We start from the raw sequence: 22,708 nt of genomic DNA on the forward strand, positions 1-22,708 counted from the left end.
TATTTCGGTCGTGTCTGTTGTGATATTTCCTTGTTCATTCCGAATTTTAGTGATTTGGGTTTTCTCTCGTCTTCTCTTTGTTAGTGTGGCTAAAGGTTTATCAATTTTGTTTATTTTTTCGAAGAACCAACTATTTATTTTGTCAATTTTTTGTATTGTTTCTTTCGTTTCAATTTCGTTGATTTCAGCTCTCAGTTTAACTATTTCCTGTCTTCTACTACTTTTGGTGTTGGTCTGTTCTTCTTTTTCTAGGGCTTTGAGCTGTAGTGTTAGGTCATTTATTTTTTGAGTTTTACTTCTTTTATTAAATGCGCTCCATGAAATAAATCTTCCTCTAAGTACCGCTTTCATAGTGTCCCAGAGATTTTGATATGTTGTTTCTTTGTTCTCGTTTACCTCTAAGAATTTTTAATTTCCTTCCTAATATCTTCTGTTATCCATTCATCATATAGTAGCATATTGTTTAATCTCCAGGTGTTGGAGTAGTTTCTGTTTTTTACTCTTTCATTAATTTGTAACTTCAATCCATTATGATCTGATAGAATACAAGGTAGTGTCTCTATCTTCTTGTATTTGCTGACATTGGCTTTGTGGCATAATATATGGTCTATTTTAGAGAAGGATCCATGTGCTGCTGAGAAGAAAGTGTATTCGCTCTTGGTTGGATGGTATATTCTATAAATGTCTGTTAAGTCTAAATTATTGATTGTGTTATTGAGATCTATGGTTTCTTTGTTCAATTTTTGTTTGGAAGATCTGTCCAGTGGTGAAAGAGGCGTGTTAAAATCACCTAGTATTATTGTGTTATGGTCTATTTGGTTTCTAAAATTGAGAAGGATTTGTTTAACATATATGGATGAGCCACTGTTTGGGGCATAGATGTTTATGATTGTTATATCTTGCTGATTTATGGTTCCCTTAAGCAGTATGAAATGTCCTTCTTTATCCCTTCTAACTAACATTGGCTTGAAGTCCACTTTATCTGAAATGAGGATGGATACTCCAGCTTTTTGCTGAGCCCATGTGCATGGTATGTTTTTCCCCATCCTTTCACCTTTAGTCTATGGGTATCTCTTTCTATGAGGTGAGTCTCTTGCAGGCAACATATTGTTGGATCTTTCTTTTTAATCCAATCTGCCAGTCTATGTCTTTTGATTGATGAATTCAGGCCATTAACATTCAGGGTTATTATTGAGATATGATTTGTATTCCCAGTCATTTGGTTCATATTTAAAATTTTTGACACATCTTGGTTCCTCCTTTATTTGACAGTTCCTTTAGGATAATTCCTCCCTTTGCTGATTTGCTTCTTTGTTTTTTATCTCTTCCTCATGGAATATTTTGCTGAGAATGTTCTGTAATGCTGGCTTTCTTTTTGTAAATTCTTTTAGCTTTTGTTTATCATGGAATGATCTTATTTCATCGTCAAATTTGAAGGTAAGTTTTGCTGGGTATAAGATTCTTGGTTGGCATCCATTTTCTTTCAGAGCTTGAAAAATGTTGTTCCAGGCCCTTCTAGCTTTTAAGGTCTGGATTGAAAAATCTGCTGATATCCGTATTGGCTTCCCCCTGAATGTAATTTGGTTCTTTTCTCTCACAGCCTTTAAAATTCTGTCTTTATTTTGTATGTTAGGTATTTTCATTATAATGTGCCTTGGTGTAGGTCTGTTGTAATTTTGTGTATTTGGAGTCCTATAAGCCTCTTGGACTTGATTTTCCATTTCATTCTTCAGAATTGGGAAATTTTCTGATATTATTTCTTCAAATAGATTGTTCATTCCTTTGGTTTGTTTCTCTAAGCCTTCCTCAATCCCAATAATTCTCAAATTTGGCCTTTTCATGATATCCCATAGTTCTTGGAGATTCTGTTCATGATTTCTCACCATCTTCTCTGTTTGTTCAACTTTGTTTTTGAGGTTAAATATTTTGTCTTCAATATCTGAAGTTCTGTCTTCCAGTTGTTCTATCCTATTGGTTGTGCTTTCTATGGAGTTCTTAATTTGGTTTATTGTTTCCTTCATTTCAAGGATTTCTGTTTGGTTTTTTTTCAATATCTCTAACTCTTTATTGAAATGATCTTTTGCTTCCTGAATTTGCTCTGTTAACTGTCGATTGGTGCGATCGTTCAATGCCTGCATTTGCTCTTTCATCTCATCGTTTGCTTCCCTAATCATTTTAATTATGTACATTCTGAACTCCCTTTCTGTCATTTCTTCTGCCATGCTGTCGTTGGATTTTATTGATGTAACATCTAGATTTGTTTGGGGCATTTTCTTCCCTTGTTTTCTCATATTGTTCAGGGATCAGTGGGTCATTAAGATATTGCAGATTTCCTCTATCAACTTATAATGTCCCTGAAGATTGTTAGTATATCCCCTCTTATCCTTCAGTAGCCTGAAGTCTTGGAGGAGGTTGATAATGCAAAGCTCCACGAAGAAGCTGCCTCTCTAGGGTGGTGACCCTCAGGTGGCGTATATTCCCTGCTAGTGGGCAGAGGTGTCTCCACTTGTTGACCAATGGTCATCCAACGGGGAAGTAGGCTGTGGGCTGAGGCAAGGCCTGTTTGTGCCTATGTCTCTGACTTTACTGTCCCTGTGGGAAAACCTCCCCTGGCCGGGAAGAGTCACTCGGTGTGGACGTCTCGCTAGTCAGTTGCCCTCCTAGAGGTTCCCCTCAATCTACAACTACCCCCTGGGCTGGGCTGTCTTCTTCTGCAACGATCCCAGGGGCCCGGACCTACGTCCTGGGCCTGGGAGCCTCACCCTTCGCAGGCGAGTCTCCTTAGGCTGCCTCTCCCAGAGAGTCTGCCCGCCGCCCTGGAAACTTCGCTCCGCCCCTAGGCGTGTCTCTGTGCGGCTCTTCCAGCAAGCAGCCACCTAGCTCCTGGGACCCTGCTCTGCACCAATTGCCTGGCTATGCAGCCCCTCCCCTGAGCCACCACCTGGAGCCCCGTACAATAGCTCCGAGACACAGAGACCCGCCACACACCTCCTCCTCCGGACAGCCGCCCGGTTTCCGACGCAGTCACTAGGAGTCCAAACAACTCACTTTGGGTCTCCTCCTCCCACCAACCACCCGTAGCCCTAGGCAGTCACTCCAAGTCCAAGTGACCCGCCCTGTTCCTCCTCCTTGGGGTAGCCGCCCGGGTGTTCAGGAGCGGTGGCTCCGAGACCAGGTGACTCACCACGCTCCTTCTCCAGGCAGGCCACCGGTGTTCCGGAGTGGTTGCTTTTAGTCCAATCAGCTCACCACTCGCCTCCTCCTCTGGCAACCGCCTGTGGTTCTGATGCAGTCACTCACAGACTAAGCGTCCCACCGCTCTCCTCCTCCAGGCAGGCCACCAGTGTTCTGGAGCAGCTGCTCCGAGTTCAAACAGCTCGTCATGCAGCTCCCCCTTCGGCAACCGCCCGCAGCTCTGATGCAGTCACTCCCAGGTCAAACAACAAGCCACGCTCCTCCTCCTCCTCCGGGCAACCTCCCGGCACTCAGGAGCGCTAACTCTGAGTTCAAACAGTTCACCACACAACTCCTCCTCTGGCAACCGCCTGTGGTTCTGATGCAGTCATTCCCAGACCAAGCGTCCCGCCGTGCTCCTCCTCCTCCTCCGGGCAGTCCCCCGGCGCTCAGGAGCGCCCACTCTGAGTTCAAACAGCTCCCCAGTACTTTAAATAGTCAGCTCTCAGGTGCTGCCTCATGGACTGGCTGCCATATTCTTGGCGATCTTCAGGGAGCTGCCAATCTCCATGGTGTGGGGTAATCCATGGTGTATGGTACCTGTGTGTGGGCACTGCCAGCTGACCCATTTTGGGGTCTGTACTTGGTGAGAAGAGGCTAGGAGGGGGCTGAGTGCTCCTTCGAGGCTGGAGACCTGTTACCCAGGCAAATCTTGGCATGCCGATGTAGCCCTCCGCCTCTGAGCTGGCCTCTAATACACTGATGGTCTTGGGGCTCAGTGCTCATCTCTTGTCTTCATATACGTAAGCGAAACCAAGACTGGGAAGGTTACATTTAAGTGACTTGCCCCATGTCTCCCTGTTGGCCAGTGAGGGGCCAGGGACTAGAACCCAAGCCTGAAGGGCCACAGTGGCAGGAGCAGAGATGGTCAAAGGAATCTTCATCAGGACTCACCAAGAAACTGGCAAGAGGAAAATGGGGACGGGAAAGTTGTGGGCCTCAGTCATGGAGCCTGTGGTTTCTAGTGTATTTGTCCCTCATCTCTGCAAACCACTGGAGGCAGCTGCCTTCTGTAACTCAGTATCAGGAAAGATTTTTTCTTTTCTCTCCTATCCATATTAGGACATGTGTCCCCTGGCCCACGCCAGCTCAGCACCTCGAGGAGTGGGTGTGGGTTGTGAAGAATGGCAATGCAGTGGTCTCTGAGGTGAGGCTCTCTTCATGTTGCCTGTCTGGCTGCTCCTCTTCTCTTCCAGTTCATGTTCTCCAGTCTTTCCACAGGCCAAGCTCCTTCCACAGCATCCTCATCTTACCCTCCTTCCCTTGCTATCTGAAAAGCAGCAGCACACACAGCAGCTCAGCAAAGGAAGAACAGATGGAAGCTGTCAACAGGGCCCAAGAACCCCTCCCACCATTGAGCAGAACAAAGACTGTGCAAACAAATTCTGCCAATTCAGTCAACAGAATCGACTTAGGTGAGCTTTGCCTGCTGAGGCTTCTGTTGAAATGCCCGGCATGTGGCCCACTGTGGCCCTTGCTTGCTAGTGTCAGGCATAGCAAATCAGTGCCTGCACTGGGGTTCCCAACACTGACTGTCAGCTGAACTCAGTGGGCACTATCCATGGCCTGTGTAACCACACGGCCACAGACTTCAGGGCTTGCTTAGTAAAGCAGAAGCACTTCAGAAATTTGAGCCTTCTCTTACCAGCAGCTATGGAGAAGACCACCGAAGAATGCTACCCATGGGACCAAGGAACTCCTGTCTGATGAAACCTGACATTATTAGCCAGGACCCCAACTCACATGAGAATCAAATACTCTGAGACTCTGAATGTGTCCATCTGAGGAAAGTCTCTCTCTCCCTCTCTCTCTCTCTCTCTCTCTCTCTCTCTCTGAGTGTGGGCTGTTTGAATCTGTTTATGTGCTGTGAATTGACAAGCCCCGGAGCAAATTACTTTGTGACACCCAGGACACCATCCTACACAACGTGCATGAGAGAAACTGATCTCAAACTTGCCTCTCAAAGTCCCTGCACAGTTTGTTGGTCCCCTTGGTATGTTTCTGCACAGATAAGAGTGGGAAGTTCCTAGAGATTGAGCAGAGGCTCAGTCCTGCCAGCCAACCCATTCCCACCCTTGCAAGAAGTGCAGCTTAATAAACCCGCTGCTGCTGCTGGCTCCCCCCACCTCCACCACTGCCCAGTTCATGGAGCGTGGCCAGAATGAGGTGGTTGGGGAGCCTCACGTTCCGTAAGTCATCTCAGGGCCTGGACCGAGGTAACAGACCTGAGTACTGAGCCTGCTTGGTGTCCTTGCTCAGCCTTCCTGCAGGCTGGAGAACAGTCACTCCATCCAGAGCTGGCTCCCTCCAGGAGCTTCTGGGAGCTCCTGCTAGAATACCTCACTGCTACTCGGAGCGTCACTCAGAAATTGTGTTAATAAATTATCACATTTTACACTTCTGAATAAAATTTCTAATTCTTAGAGCAGTGCTATCACTAAAGGAACACCTGAATCATGGAATAACACCATACTCAGACATCAGGTTTAGCAGACAGCTCCTGTCACTGAGTTCATCTTAAACCAGCCATTCTGTGCTTCTCGGGAAAAGACCAGACAATTCTGGAGGCCCCAGAGCTCAGCATCCTCATGTTTTGCTGCCATCAGCAAATCTTTTGGGTTTCAGTCAGGCTGCTCCCAGCTCGAGGTAAACGTCATTCCCTTCCCAGTGTCCTGGAAGGTCCTTTGAAAATGAAAGTTAGACATACCCTTCCTCTCCCAGATTCTTAGAAGACCTCAGACTCACCCACCATCAAAGCTCTGATTCTCAACGTGGCTTTCCAAGCAAATGTGCTCAAAATCATCCCTCCATACTCTGTGCTCTGTAGCCTCTGGGCCTCTGACTGATCCACCACTGCTCAAATCCTAAGCCCATGCTAACCCTAAGCCTGACCCTCATAAACCAGATCTCTCAGAGCATGTTTTCTACTTGGTCCAGGGAAGTTGGCCATACTTCCCTTCCATTGCTTGTCTGGTACAGGTGTCCTTTCTGGAAAGAGTCACTCTTGCTCACCTCAGGAAAGACCCTCTGACATATCACCAGGGGTCTTGCAAGTGAAGGGTTCAGATGCAGAGGACCGTGACGCACATGGGGATGGAGGGAATGTCCAGGAGGGGCAAAAGGAAGGGGCCATAAATAAGGGAAAGGGTAGTAACAGGAGGTGGAGAGAGGAAGAGAGTCAGAGAAACAGCTGAAAGACCAGCTAAGAAGAATGTAGCAATTCTCCCCCCAAATGCTCACACAGGTTCTGGGTGGGTGTGGGTTTACTCAGGGTGGCAGTGCAGATTAGACTCACAATTGGAGTCACCACATCTGCGCGGTGCCTTGGTGCCTCCCAGCTCCCTTAGGGGTGTGACTGCCTATATGCTCAGGGATTCCCTTGGGGGCCACAGGTTCCTATATAGCTGGACCTGGTTTTTTAGTTGGCAGCTGCCTGGCACAGGTCCGGGAACTGGTGACAGTTTCCTGAAGGGGCATGCCTACATTTTTAGTGGAAACACTAGCTCCCTGTGAGCTGTAGGACCTCCTGATTAGTTTTCTTTACTTAGTGTATGTTTGTGAAGTTCCCTGTTCTGCTTTCAGGGCACTGACCAGGCTTGAAATGTAACCCTTGGTCACTGGGTGTTCTTTTGGGAAGCTAGCTCCAGCTTATTGGTTACATGGGAGAAAATGTTACATTGCTTTCCCTGAGATGAGCACAGGCTGGGGAAATTCCAGGCTTTAGAGGCATGCTTTGGAAGGAGAAGGTAAGACCCTGCCGTGGTGGGCCATGGATGGGCTGACGGGGCATATGGCTTTGGGAGGAGGGGGAGAAATAATGGAGCATGGAAAAGACCCCCAATCTGAATTATAATCCTTGTCTTCCCCTCGTCAGCCTCTCTGGCTACCATTTTCGTGTGAATATGACACTCTAGCATGTTCTTTCTCCCTTCCTGTGTGTAATAGGAATGCATTCAGCACATAGGAAATAGCGTTTACTCTGCCTGGCTCCGTGCGGGGCTCTGAGGATTTAATAGTGAGCAAAGAGGAACAAAGAGGTATGATTCCTGTCCTATGTGTTACAGGCTAAGAGGGTGACATATTGGTCAGATAATCACCCTTGATGCTTTTCTAAAGGAAAGTGCTATATCCCAGTGCTGAATTGGACTCTATGACAGGTAGATAGATGTAGCTTTTTGATGCATCTTTTAGGTGACAAAGAAACTGATCTAGAAGAATTGGGAGATGGAATGACAATGAGTGCTGAATATAGTCTGGGAGTTGCTTAGGCAGATGTGGAGAACCTTCCAGAAGGAGAGAGTAGCATGTCTTGTTGAGGCTTTGAAAGGCTGCGGTGACCAAAGCAGAGCAAGGGGACTGAGGACAAGAGGAAGCTGAAGAGATAGTCAGAAGAAAGATCTTGTAGGGCACAACCAGAACTTTTATCTTTATTCTAGGAACAATCGGAAACTTTCATTCTCGATAAATGACAGGTGTCAGAGTGGAAATTCCCTGTCTCAGTCTGTTTTGTGCTACTATGGAATACCATGACTGGGTATTTTATGAGAAGCAGAGTTTTAGTTTCTCCAGTTTCAGAGATTGGAACATCCAAGAGCAAGGGGCTGGCTTCTGCCTTCTTGCTGCATTATCTGGCGGAAGGCAGAAGACAAGAGAGTGTGAGAGAGCATCAGTGAGCCCAGCTCACTCTCAGAACATTCACCCCTGGGATAGTGACGTCCATCCATTCATAAAAGCAGAGCCCTCACGACCTAATACGACATTTCCAGCACATTTGTTTTGGGGAACACATTCAAACCATACCATCTTTTTAAATAAGAGACTTCAAAAATTGGGGGAGAAAAAAATGACATACTTATTTCTCTTAACCCTTAACTCAAGTTTAGATTTTCCTTCTGTTATAGGCAAAAAACCTGCAGTCATATTAATTCTTACCTGGGACTTTGCCACTCAGAAATCAGATATAGCATCACACGACAGCTATATATGTCTCAAAATACTTACATTTTTTGCACTGAAGTTTCAAAGATAAAAACCTGTCACTAGATCATTGTTATTTATGTCATGAAGAAATAAATCTGTACCTCTAGCATAAATTTGTCTTTTAAACTTTATGTGATTTTTAAAAATATAGTTGGTTTCCTTTGTAATCTTATGTACTTTACTGATTTAAAATATTCTTAGAGGAGATTCCTAGAGGCAAAATACCGGGGGTGGGGCGCTAAAGAATGTTAGCACATGTTCTCCTGCATGTGTGCACACGAGAGAGCAAGCACACAGGTGAACAGGGAGGGAGAGAGAGAAAGGTGGAGTACACCTTTTCTGAAATGCTTCAGAACAGAAGTGTTTCAAAATTTTAAACTTTGTAATATTTGCCTTTACATAATGAGATATCTTTGAGATGAAACCCAAGTCTAAAGAAGGAATTCATTTGGGCTTCATATACTCCTTACACATAACCTGAAGGTAATTTTATGCAGTAGGTTTAGTGCACCTGTGTTTGACTATGACCATCCCATGAGGTCAGGTGAGGAGTTTTCCACTTGCAGCATCACATCATTGCTCAAAAAGTTTTGCATTTTGGAACATTTCAGATTTCGGATTTCAGATTGGGGATGATATATATCATATATGTGCTTTTTTGTTTTGTTTTGTTTTTTTTTTTTTGGATACATCACTTTAATGATAAAAGTAAGGAATCACTGAAGACTGCAGAAAATTAAGGGAAAGCAGAGTTGTCTGCAGAATCCTGTAAGGCCTGAGTATCTCCCAGGGCTGCACAGGGCTTTTTACAAAGCCCAGGTCAGATGGTCCTGCATAAAACTCAGCCCCTAAAAGTCTACACCATGGGGCAGAGACCAACGAAAAGTACACCCATCACATAGAAGGTGCGAGGCTGACTTTCAAAGGTGCAGTTATATCAGGGTATTGATAGGTGGTTGGGAGAGAGTACCTATGAGAATAGGAAGCACAAAGTGTCCCTGTGTGGTCTCTTCATCCACAAGTAGGAATCGAATCTAAATTGATCCCAGTTTTGAAGACCCCAGCCGACTACAGGCCACCAGCAAAAGGAAACGCAAATGACATCTGGAGAAAGACAACCTAATTCCAACTTCAAATATATCTTATCATCAAAATCCAGAGAAAACGAGTGGGTCATTGTTAGAAATCATGCAGATGAAGGAGAAGAGTCCTCATGAGTGAGAAACCATGGAAGACAGCAGAAGGAGACCCACAAAGATCAGATATTGGAAATGACACAAATGTCGAAAGTTTTGTCACTTGAAAGAATTCAAAGCGAAACTTGAAAATATGAACAGGGAGAAAGAGACATCACCAAGCACATTTAAGAAAGGAAAAATAGGATTGAGATTTACATACCTAAATAAGATATTCCAGAAAAAAGGAACATTTGCAGAAATAATGGTGGGAATTTTCCAAATTGTTAAAAGACACTGGTTCTCAGATTAAGAAGCCCAGCGAAACCCAAACCATATTAATATATAAAGGAAAAATAACAGCACGCAGAAAACAACTGTAGAAGACAAGATCACCTGCAGAGGAATGGCAATTAGATAAATAATGTTCTTAACATCAACAGTGGAAAACACAGACAATAAAATAGTATCTTTTTCCCCACATTTTTTACTGTTGCCTTATACTTGTACATGCTGATGGAATTTGCTGTTAAATATTCATACATGCACACAGTACACAGTATAACTTGGCCAGTATCACCCCCTAGCACTTCCTCCTTACCTCACCAGTTCCACCCTGTGGTCCCTTTCCTCTACTGAACTCTCTTTGATTTTCATGAGATCTGTCCCCATCTTTCTTTTCCTTTTTTTCTCCCTAGTTTCTGCACCTGAGGGAAAACAAAGAACCCTTAACCTTCTGAGTTTGTTTTATTTTGCTTAATATAATGGTGTCCAATTCCATTTTCCTGCAAATGCAGTAATTTCACTTTTATAACTGAATCAAACTCCATTGTGTATGTATATCACATTTTCTTTGTCCATTCATTTTTTGATGGACACCTAGGGTGTTTCTATTTGTTTATTTTGAGCTGTGTTGCTGTAAACATGGGTATGCACGTATCACTGTAGAATGATGACTTTAATTCTTCAGGATAAATACAAGGAGTGGTGTAGCTGGGTCATATGGTAGTTCAATGCCTAGTCTTTTAAGAAACCTCCATGCTCATTTCTATTGTGGTTGTACTAATTTACAATTCTACCAATAGTGTAAAAGTGTTCTTTTTTCCAAAATCTGAAATGTTCCTTTTTCTCCACATCCTCTTCAGCCTTTATTTGAATTCTTGATGACTGCCATTCTGACCTGTGAGATGTGATCTCGGGGCGGTTCTGATTTGCATTTCCTTAACTGCTAATAATGTTGAACATTTGTTCATATATTTGTTGGCCATTTGTATTTCTTCTTTTGAGGAGTGTGTTTAATTTGCCTGCCCTTTTATTAATGAATTATTTGGTTTTTTTTCCTGATGCAGTTTTTAAAAATTCTTTATGTAGTCCAGATATTAATCCTGTGTTAGATTGTAGCTAGCAAAGATTTTCTTCCATTTTGCATGTTCTGTCTTCACATTCCTGACATTTGATTCCATCCCATTTATTAACTCTTGGCATTATAGTCTGAGTTTTAATGGTCTGATTGAGATAATCATTTGCCTGTGCCAATACAGTGGAGTGTTGAGCCTAAGTTTTCTCCTGGGAATTTCCTATTTTCTGGCCTAATTCCTAGGTGTCTGATCCATTTCAAGCTGATTTTTGTGCGGGGTAAGAGATGAGGGTCTAGTTTCATTCTTCTACACATGGGTAACCAGTTTTACCAGCACCATTTGCTAAAAAGTCTGTCTTTTCTCCAAAGTATGTTCATGGCTCGTTTGTCAAATGACTGTAGATGTGCAGGTTGGTCTCTGTGTCTTCTATTCTGTACCTTTGGTCTATATGTCTGTTTTTTATGCTAGTACCACGTAGTTTTTATTACTAAAGCTCTGTAGTATAATTTGAAGTCCGGTATTATGATATTTCCAGCATTGCTTTTTTTTAGATTAGAATTGCTTTGGCTATTCTGGGTCTTTTATTCTTCCAAATAATTTTATGACTATTTTATCTAGTTTTGTGAAGAATGTCATTGGTATTTTGATGACGAGTGCATTGAATCTGTATATTGCTTTTGGTAGTATGGCCATTTTAACAATATTAATTCTGCCTGTACATGAATATGGGTGGTCTTTTCATTATCTGATGTCTTCTTCAATTTCTTTCTTCAGTTCTCTATAGTTTTGATTGTAGAGGTCTTTCACCTCGTTAGATTTATTCCTAGGTATTTTCTGAGGCTATTGTGAATGGAATTGTTCTCTTGATTTCTTTCTCAGCAGATTCATTGTTGGTATATAGGAAAGCTATTGATGGTTATATGTTGATTTCATAACCTGCCAAATTTGTTGATTAGCTATAGCAGTCTTTTTTTTTTTCAATGCTAATGGGGTGAATTTAATGCCCTGTAAATGTTCTTGCAAGTCCAAATTTCTTGGTTTATAATAAAACTGTGAACTTTAAAAAAAAAAAAAACACAATAAAAATATAAGTGTCATCCAATATCTTCATAAAAGGTCATGTGACAAGTTGCAGGGAATGATGTCTGGAAACATATAATCAAAAAGACACTATTTGTGTTTCTATTATTTCATATTATTATTATTATTTTTAATTTATTTTTATTGTAAACAAATGGGATACATGTTTCTGTTTGTACATGGAGTAACAGCATACCATTTGCATATTCATACATTTACATAGAGTAATGATGTTTGATTCATTCTGTTATTTTTTCCTTCCCCCCCACCCCTCCCATCTCTCTTTTCCCTCTATACAGTCCTTCCTTCCTCCATTCTTGCCCCCCTCCAACCCCCCATTACGTGTCATCATCCGCTTATTAGTGAGATCATTCGTCTTTTGGATTTTTGAAATTGGCTTATCTCACTTAACATGATATTCTCCAATTTCATCCATTTGCCTGCAAATGCCATAATTTTATTATTCTTTATAGCTGAGTAATATTCCATTGTATATATATACACCACAGTTTCTTTATCCATTCATCAATTGAAGGACATCTAGGTTGGTTCCACAGTCTGGCTATTGTAAATTGAGCAGCTATGAACATTGATGTGGCTGTATCTCTGTAGTATGCTGATTTTAAGTCCTCTGGGTATAGTCCGAGGAGTGGGATAGCTGGGTCAAATGGTGGGTCCATTGCAAGTTTTCTGAGGAATCTTCACACTGCTTTCCAGAGTGGCTGCACTAATTTGCAGCCCAGCTATAGCAGTCTTGTGGTGAAGTTTTTTTGTGTGTGTTTTCTTCCTTTGCTATTTTTATTCCTTTTATTTCTGACTAGAATTTCTAGCACTATATTAAACAGGAGTGGTGAGAGTTGACATCCTTGCCCCAGATTTTAAAGGAAATGCTTTTATTTTTTTTTTCACCATTTTTTTTTTTAATTTTCCAGAACATAAGAGAAATTTATTCCTTTACATTCTAACATACTTGGTATATTATGTGGTTTTCCATTTTTTTTTTTTTTTTACGTTTACATAGGGTAATGATGTTTATTTTATTTTTCCCCTCCCCCCCACCCCTCCCACCCCTCTTTTCCCTCTACACAGTCCTTCTTTCCTTCATTCTTACCGCCCTCCTTAGCCTAACTCTAAACCTAACCCTAAACCTAATGCTAGCCCCTCCCACCCCCCATTATATGTCCTCATCCGCTTATCAGCGAGATCATTCGTCCTTTAGTTTTTTGAGATTGGCTTATCTCACTTAGCATGATATTCTCCAATTTCGACCATTTGCCTACAAATGCCATAATTTTATCATTCTTCATTGCGGAGTAATATTCCATTGTATAAATATGCCACAGTTTCTTTATCCATTCATCAACTGAAGGGCATCTAGGTTGGTTCCACAATCTGGCTATGGTGAATTGAGCAGCAATGAACATTGATGTGGCTGTATCTCTGTAGTATGCTGATTTTAAGTCCTTTGGGTATAGGCCAAGGAGTGGGACAGCTGGGTCAAATGGTGTTTCCATTCCAAGCTTTCTGAGGAATCTCCACACTGCTTTCCAGAGTGGCTGCACTAATTTGCAACCCCACCAGCAATGTATGAGTGTTCCTTTTTCACCACATCCTCGCCAACACCTATTGTTGCTTGTATTCTTGATAATCGCCATTCTAATTGGGGTGAGATGAAATCTTAGGGTAGTTTTGATTTGCATTTCCCTTATTACTAGGGATGTTGAAAATTTTTTCACCATTGACTATGAGGTTGGCTTTGGGTTTTTTCATAAATAGCCTTCATGATGTTGAAATAGGTTCCTTTTGTCCATAGTGTTTTCATTGTTCTTATTATGAATTTTCTCAAAGGCCTTCTCTGCATCTGTTGAGATAACTAAGTGATTTTTGTTCTTAATTCTATTTGTGATGCATTACATTTATTGATCTGTGTATATCAAGATATTTATTGATCCTTGCATCTCTAGAATAAAAACCAACTTGTTTGTGCTGTACAATATTCTTAGTATGTTGTTAGATATGATTTACTAATATTTTATTAAATATTTTTGCATCTAAGTTCATCAGTGATATTGGTTGTAGTTTTCTTTGCTTGATGTATCCTTATCAGGTTTTGATATGAGTGTGATACTGGCTTCATAGAATGAATTTGGAAGTATTTCATCCCTTTCTATTTCATAGAATAATTTAAGGAGTATGGGCATTATTTCTTTTTTAAAAGTTTGGTACAATTCAGTTGAGAATCAATCTGGTCCCGGGCATTTCTTTGTTGGAAATCTTTTTATTACTGCTTCTATCTCATTGGTAGCTATTGGTCTGTTTAGGTTTTCTGTGTCCTCTTAATTCAGTTTTGACAGGTTGGATGTGTCTGGAAATAGATACATTTCTTCTAGGTTTTCCAACTTATTGGAGTATAAATTTTCAAAATAGTCCTTAATAATCTGATAGATTTCTGTAATGTCTGTGGTGATTTCTCCTTTTTTTAATCTCTAATTTTATTAATTTGTGTTTTCTAACTTTTAGTTTGCCTCAGAGCTTATGACTCTTGTTCATCTTTTTAAAGAACCAACTAGTTGTTTTATTGATTATTTGTATTTTTATTCTCAATTTCATTGATTTCAGCTCTGACTTAATTATTGCCTTCTTTCTACTGGTTTTGGAATTGATTTGCTCTTCTTTTTCAAGGGCCTTGAGATGCATCTTTAGGGATCTTTCTGATTTTCTTATGTAGGTACTCAGAGCTATAAACTTTCCTATTAGAACTGCCTTCCTAATGTCCCAGAAGTTCTGATATGTTGTTATCACTATTCTCATTTGAGTCTAAGAATCTTTAATTTCACCTTTGATTTATTCTATTACCCAAACATCATTCAAAAGAGTATTGTTTAGGCTCCATGTGTTTAGATATTTTATGTAGGGTTTTGTTGTTGATTTCTAATTTTATTCCATTATGATCTGATAGGATATAAGGAATTATAACAGTTTTCCAGGATTTGCTAAGAGTCATTTTGAGGCCTAAAATATGGTCTATTTTGGAGGGGATTTCATGAGTCACTGAAAAGAAAACATTCAGATCGTGTTGGATGAAATATTCTATAGATGTCTGTTAAGTTCACTTGATCTAATATTTTTCAGGTCCAAAGAGTCTTTACTGAGTTTATGTCTGGATTACCTATTTAATGGTGAGAGAGGTGCTTTGAAATCACACAGTATTATTGTACTAGTGCCTATCTGAGGCTTCAGTTTGAGTAGTGTCTCTTTTATGCAATTAGTTGCACCCACATTGGGGACATAAATGTTTATTATTGTTATATCTTCTTGTTGGATTTTTCCCTTACAGTATAAAGTGACATTCTTTGTCTCTTATGATTAACTTTTGTTTGAAGTCTGCTTTGTCAGATATCAGAGTACTTGCTCCTGCTTGTTTTGGGATTCCATTTGCGTTGTATATCAGTTTACATGTTTTCACTTTCAACCTGTGGTTGTCTTTGCCTCTAAGGTGCATCTCTTGCAAACTTCATATAGTTGGGTCTTATTTTTTCATCCATTCTTCCATCCTATGACTTAATTGGAAAGTTGAGACCATTTACATTGAGGATTATTATAGGGAGATGTTTATTAATTTCTGCCATGTTGATTTAACATGATTTTGAAGGATAGCTTTACTGGATATAGAAGTTTTGGTTGACAGTTCTTTTCTTTCAGGATTTGGAACACATCATTCAAAGCTTTCTGGCTTTTGGAGTTTGTGCTGAGAAGTTGGAAGTGATTTTGCTAGACTTTCCTCTAAATGTGACCTGATGTTTTTCTCTTGAGGCTTTTGAAATGCTATCCTTTTTCTCTATGCTAAACATTTTAATTATAATGTTTTATGGAGAGGTTCTTTTCAGATATGGTCTATTTGGGGTTCTGTCTGCCTCTTCTATCTTGATATGCATCTTATTCTCAGGGTTTGGAAAATTTTCTATTATTTCCCTGAAGAGGTTATCAATTCCTTTAGCCTGCATCTCATAATCCTCCTTAATTCCAGTGATTGTTAAATTTGGTCTCTTCATGTTGTCTCTGAGTTGTTGTATATTCTGATTATGGTTACTTATTTTCTTTTCTTTAACACTGTCTGAATGTTCAAAGCTGGCCAATTTGTCTTTCAGATTGGAGAATCTGCCTTTAGCAAGGTCTATTTGATTTTCCACTGAACATTTTACTTGATTCATAGTGCCTCTTATTTCCAATATTTCAGTTTAGTTCTTTAATATTCCTAACTCCTTATTGAATTTCTTATTCATATCCTGTACTGACTTTCTCAGTGCATTCAGTTGTTTCTCTGTGTTCTCTTGGCATTCATTGATTGTTTTTATCATGATTCTTTAAAATACCTTCTCTGATATTTTATCCCCTTCAATATCTTTTGGGTCAATTGCTAGTGAATTATGAACTTTATGTCATGTTACCTTGGTTTTTCATATTTTTGTGTTCCTGTGTTGGGTTTTATTCATCTGTTGGGTGGTATTTCTCTTCTACCCTTATGTGTGGGTCTTTTTAGGGTATATTCTTTACTTGTCAAGTTTCCTAGAGTGATCTGGATTGAGACCTCCTTGTAGGTGTGGTATCCACTGCCTTTGCTTATTTCTGTTTTTGCTGCAGCAATGGATGTCCATGGGTGGGACCTGGGGGCTCACTCATAGCTGTTTCTGCTTGGGGCCTGGTTGTTAATTTGGGTTTTTGTCTCTTCTATCCTTTGTATTAAAGTATAGCTGAAGATTGTGTGTCGCTAATTTGTGTGGGGAGCAAGGTGCATTGTGTTTTGGTTGAGTTGAGTTCAGCAGCAGAGTCTCTACCCTGTGAACTCATATTATCCTGTAGGTTCCCAGCACGTCACAGAATAGGGCAAAAGCAAGCAATAGCACCAACCAATGGGAACAATACATAGCATTAAAATACTTAACCAGTCCCTAATATGAGACCTTACAACACTAATTACCACACACACACACACACACACACACACACAAGGAATGGTGGGGTCAGCAATTGTCAACAGTAAAAACAACAACATGAAGTTGATCTAACTTTAAAGCAAGCATCAGGTGTTAACTATGTAATCCAGAGCACTAATAACTGCATTAGCATTAGAGGTGGGGGAAGGAGTTATGTAAATCAATTAGTTGTAAAAGATGATAAAAATACTGTTAACTGAGAGAAAAGAAAATGTGCTAAGAAGGAAGAAAATAGTTTGCAATTTCAAAAAATGAACAGAAAATGCAGAGGAGATATAGCAGGTGATGTTTACAAGGAGGAAGGAGACAAATAGAAACAAAGTAAAGAGAGAAAGAAAGAACAATAGAATTTGGCTGTTAGCGGGGGAAATAAAGAGAGAAAGAGACAAAAAAAATGAAAACAAAAATAAACCAAACACTCAAATATACAAACCAAAACCCCCAACCCTCAAAAGACAAGGCAAGAAATAATAGATACATTTAAAAAATGGTAAAAATGAAAAAAAGAAACAAATATATAAATATATATATAAGCCCCTGACCCAATTAGCACAACAAGAATACACATAGAAAGCAAGCAAGCTAGAAAAGAAAAAGAAAATAATTCTTAATGAAAAATGACAGAATCATGTCCACAGAGGTGATCAAAATAGTCAATGAGAATGGATGGTCACTGCCTATGCCCAACTTTTTAAAATATTTTTTTAGTTGTAGATGGACACAATCTCTTTATTTATTTTTATGTGCCTCACATGAGAGAGGCAAGGCTACAGCCCATATTAGTTCATTTTTATCCTTTTGGTGGTAGTGCTAGAAATTGAACTCAGCACCTTATGCAGGCAAGACAAGCACTCTACCAATAGAGCTATATCCCAGCCCTCAACTCTGTTTCTTTTTGAACTATCTGTTGAGAACCAGAGCAAAGTCTGGGTATTGTTAACCCCTTTCTCTTTGGGGGTTGCTCTCTGATCTGTCAGCTGGAGTGACCTAAGAGTGAATCTGGTTGAAATAAGTCTCAATTTCCCTTTTTCTCAGTATAAGGTTGGGTGGGATGGGAAATACTATCAGTTGGAGTTTTGTCCTCAAGAGACCAGATCAATGCATTCCCAGGGTGGGCCTGCTGCAAAGTTCTATGAGTAAAGTTCTGGCAAGTGGGGCTTAGTTCTAATCAGGCCTCAGGGGTTTTGCTGGGTGGTGTTTCCTCTGGAGAGATGAAATCAACACACCTCTAGGGCCTGGCATTTACCAATCTCTGGTGGGGGTCAGGATCTCAGGAGCCTCTCTCAGGAGTTCATTGGGAACAGGAGAACCAATCCTCCACACATTCTGCTGCTGGGGACCACAGGCATTCCAGGCTAGTCCCTGATTTTATTCACACCCACCTGTTCAGATTCTAGATGCACTTCAGCAGGTTATGTGAACTGGCAGACTCAAAGGAGAAGTGAGCTGGCTTCCCCTTCCCTTTTCCAATTCAAATCCCCCTGGATGCAATCTTCTCTTTGCCTTCTGCTAGGTACATCCTAGGCCACCTGGTGGGTAGGCACCTGCCTGGATCCTGTGGCAGTGTTTGCTATGCTCTCCTAGCTCCTCAGCAGCAGCTGCCCTGTGGTCACTTCAAGATGGCTCCCATCTTAGCTCTCCAAGGCCTGTTGGGAAACAGAGAGTACCTTTCAAGCACCAGTGCACAGTGTGGCCTATGATCAGCTAAGATCGAAACTGGTCTTAAAAATCAGGATTGGGTCCTTGTTCCCTGGTGTTGAAGAGTAAACACCTGAGAAATGCTGAGGCAAGAAAATGAGTTTTATTTAAAGGATAGAACACAGAGAGAGAGAGAGAGAGAGAAAGAAAGAGAGGGACTCCTCCAGAGAGGAGGGGTGCCAGGGCTCGTGTCCAAGGGAGTGGGGTATCTGTACCTTTTATGAATTTTAGGTTTCTTTTCTTCTCATTTCCCCTCCTTCCATCCTGCCAAAAGGTGACCAAAAGGTGAGAAAAGAGCTGCCCAGGGGCCACCTCTCCCTATCTGCCCAGAAAGACCAGAGGGGGATGCCCAGGGGGTAGTCATTAACAACCCCTTGCTGGGAGGAACAAGTGACTAGAGGCAGGTAACCTTGGCAACAGGTTTTGAGGAGGGGGAAGTGTTCTGGAAGTATTAGCATTTTATTTCCTCTTAAATTAGTTCCCATTTCCTGACCCAATCATCTATTACACATGCTATCTGTCCTTTGCCCTGGTCTCAAGACCAGGCTGCCTGTTTTACCTCAGGATTTTCTGCACCATGTCTGTATTTCTATGTCCCCCCGCAGTGAACCAGTTGTGCTACCTGCTGTCACTGCCGCAAGGACTCAGTTTCAGTGATCTCTTCTTTGTTTAATATACTCAAGTTTCTGAGTCTCGAAGGCACTCCGACTGTCCAATATTGAATTTTAGTGAAATCCCTCTTTCCCCCACCTCACTGAGGAGCAGTATTCCTGCTGCTCGAAGCCCAAGCCACTGAGCCCCTAGGAATACAGGCTTTTTCTACTCCACCATCTTGAATCTTGTCTAAAGTAATATCTTGAAAGTACCGATTAAGTAAAACAATTCTGTCAAATCATACAAAGTAAAGTGTCAAACTCGAGTTTACTGTGAAAGACCCTCACTTAACCAATTCTGAAGGATGTAAATTCAATTTGAAAAAACAAATGACCACTTGGTCTGACTGGAAAGAAGAAAGAGTAAGTCAAAGTAAAATGTGACAATCTAAACAGACCAATGACTATATGTGATGCAAAGACAATTTGTGTGGAAAATAAGACAGACTAGATATAAAATGCCAACTTACAATAGCATTAAATTTGGAGAGGGAATTCAAGGCACACTGACAGTCCAGGAGAAGACTAAGACTGGCTGTTGGTTACCTGTAACTGTTGCTGAGTACTGTATTAAATAAGGCAAACAGGCACTGGTAGAACAGAACTAGTCTAGACCTTGAGAAGAAGTAGAGCAGAAAGAATCATTGAGCAATGAAAAATAAAAGGGTCCAAATCAAGGAAGAGAGTGGAAAAGAAATAAGGGAAATAGGGCAAATCAGAAGTCCAAACTGTCCTGTTAGAAATAGGGGCTGTGAGTATAGTATAGCCCAGTAGAAGAGCATGTCCATAGCATGTCTGGGGTCCTGAGTTCATTATGCAGGAAAATGGATAAATGTTCATCACATATTAAATAAATATGAGTGGACTGTGTTCTATAGTTAAATCCTTAATTCTTCTTTTAGAAACAAAATTAAGCTATATAATCATTATAACAGACATATCTAGAGTACCCAGAAGCATTAAAAAACAAATATAGAAAAGATAGATCAGTAAAGTATTAACAACACTAAGAGGAGAATTCAGGCAAAAAAAAAAAAAAAAAAAGCATTACTCAAAATAGGAAAATTTGTTACATAATAATTCCATTTGCCAGGAAAATGTATCAATTTTAAATTTGTATCATCCCATAATATACAAAGCCAGACCAGCAAAATTAAAGCAAAACACCATCGAGGCCATCATCGGAGCAAGAGATTTTAGCACATTTCTTAGTGATTGCTAGAAATGACAGACAAAAAAATAAAGAAAAGAAAAAACACCTCAGGAAGAAAGAAAATGTGGACCCTGCAGTTTGAATTGAGGGACTTGCCTGCATGTGACATCTGGGAAAGACATTCCCTAAAGCACACGTGTAACAGTGCTGGCCACAGGACACTTCAGAGGACCAGCAGCTGCCAGACCATGTTGCTTACCATAATGCAATTAAGTTAGTCAGCAGAGTAAGTAAGAGATCAGAAAAATTTGCTCACTTGGAAATTTAGTAAATCAACTCATAGATCAGAAGATAAATCATAATTGAAATTAGAAGATCTCACCATCTAATTTTTCACAAACTCCTGTGATACAATACTTGGAGCATTAAGTTCTTGTCTTTGGCAGTGGAAAGTCTCTCAAAATGGAGCTAAGAACTACTTAAATGAAAGACCAAACAAATGGAAGGAAAATAAAAGAATAGGAATTCACAAAATAGAGACATAGAAAAGATGTCAACAAGGCAAAAGCTCATCAGGACCTGGATCATCTTTTAAGGGGGCAGAAATAAAACTGAATGGCAAAAAGAACACAATCACACATACAAAGAACAACAGAGAAGAGGACAGAAGAGCAACCCTTCTCACACTTCAGAACTTAGATATCATGGATAACATTCTAGAAAAACGGAAGTAAGCAAAATAGCCTCAGAAACACAGATCAGAATAATTCTTTAACTGTAAATGAAATGCAATCAATAGTCAAAATTTTTCCCAAAGAGACAACACTGTATTCAAATGTCTTTATCTGAATACTACCAAATATTCAGGAAACAGATAATTTCATTCTTACCATTCTAACACAAAAATATTAGAGAAAACACCATCAAATCATTATATACAGCCAGCATATCCTTCATACCCAAACTGACCAGTGAAGAACTAGAAGGAAAGCTACAGGCCAATCTTATTCATATATGTGGATGCAGAAATTCCAAACAAATATATCCAACCCCGATCCAGCAGCAAATGAACAACCATGATACATCATGATCAAATTTGGTTTATTTCCTGGGCATGGTGGCACATACCTGTATACCCAGTGACTTGGGAGGCTGAGGCAGGAGGATGGCAAGTTAAAGACCAGCCTCAGCAACTTAGACTCTCAAATAAAAAAGGACTGGGAATCTAGCTCAGTGATAGAACATCCCTGGGTCAAATCCCCAGTACCACTCCTGCTGATAAACACAGAGTTTGGTTAAATTTCAGAAATTTAATTACTTAATTGATTAACATTAGATTTTCATTAATAAAATTCACCATATTAACAGATTTCAAAGGAAAAGTGACATTTTCTCAGTCAACAAGGAAAATCCTTCATTGACCATATATCACATAAACATCTTTTCTTAGCACATTTTTAGAAGTAAATTTTCTCACCTTGAAAGGGGCCATGGCAAGGGTTAGTGTTCTGGATTCTTGGACTGAGCCCTGTTAGCCTCCCTGGCTCTCCAGGTTGCAGACACCTCTGTAAATGTGTCCTCCTCTGTGATCATGAGACCGGATCTACTCACAAGTGCACACCCCTGTGTGTGTTTCCCACTGGTTGGTTCTCTGGGGAATACTGAATAATACAGACATCTTCAAAAAGCAACCAGCAAACTTAGTTAATGGGGAAGCATAGAAATCATTTCCTTAAGGAGTAGAAATGAAACGAAGATGTCTCCAAGCGCCCTCCCTTTCTCCTCTTTAGCATTGCCGTCTGGTTCGGCCAGCCCTCCCAAGAAACAGCACAAAAGTGATAAGGATGAGCATATCAAGTGGTGGAGCTGCTGAGGAAAACCATATGACTGTTCTTAAACCAAATTATTGTAGCATCCTGCAATTCCAAAGAGAATTGAATCAAAGACTCAAAACCCACTGGTACACCCAAGCTCATGGCAGCATGAGTCACTGTAGCACTATAGCCCAAAGCTGGAGGTGACCCAGGTGTGCACTGACAGATAAGTGGAAAACAAAATGTGGCACAGATGATGGAATCTTATTGTGCCTTCAAAAGGAAAGAACTTCTGACACACCACAGCATGATGAACGTCAAGGCGCGCCCAGTGAATAAGCCAGACACAGAGACGAGAAGCGCACATTTCTACTTGTGCCAGGAACCTACATTCGTCAATTTCACAGACAGAGAAAGCAGATGGTGGTCACCAGAAACCAGGGAAAGGGCCATATGGGGAGCTGTTGCTTAATGGGTTCAGAGTTTGAGATTTGGTTGGTGGAAAAGTCCTGAATGGATGGTGGTGATACGAATATAGACCTAAAAATGGTTAAAATGGTAAATTTTGT

The sequence above is a fragment of the Sciurus carolinensis genome, chromosome 13 (genome assembly GCF_902686445.1).
Source record: "Sciurus carolinensis chromosome 13, mSciCar1.2, whole genome shotgun sequence".
Classification (NCBI taxonomy): Eukaryota; Metazoa; Chordata; class Mammalia; order Rodentia; family Sciuridae; genus Sciurus; species Sciurus carolinensis.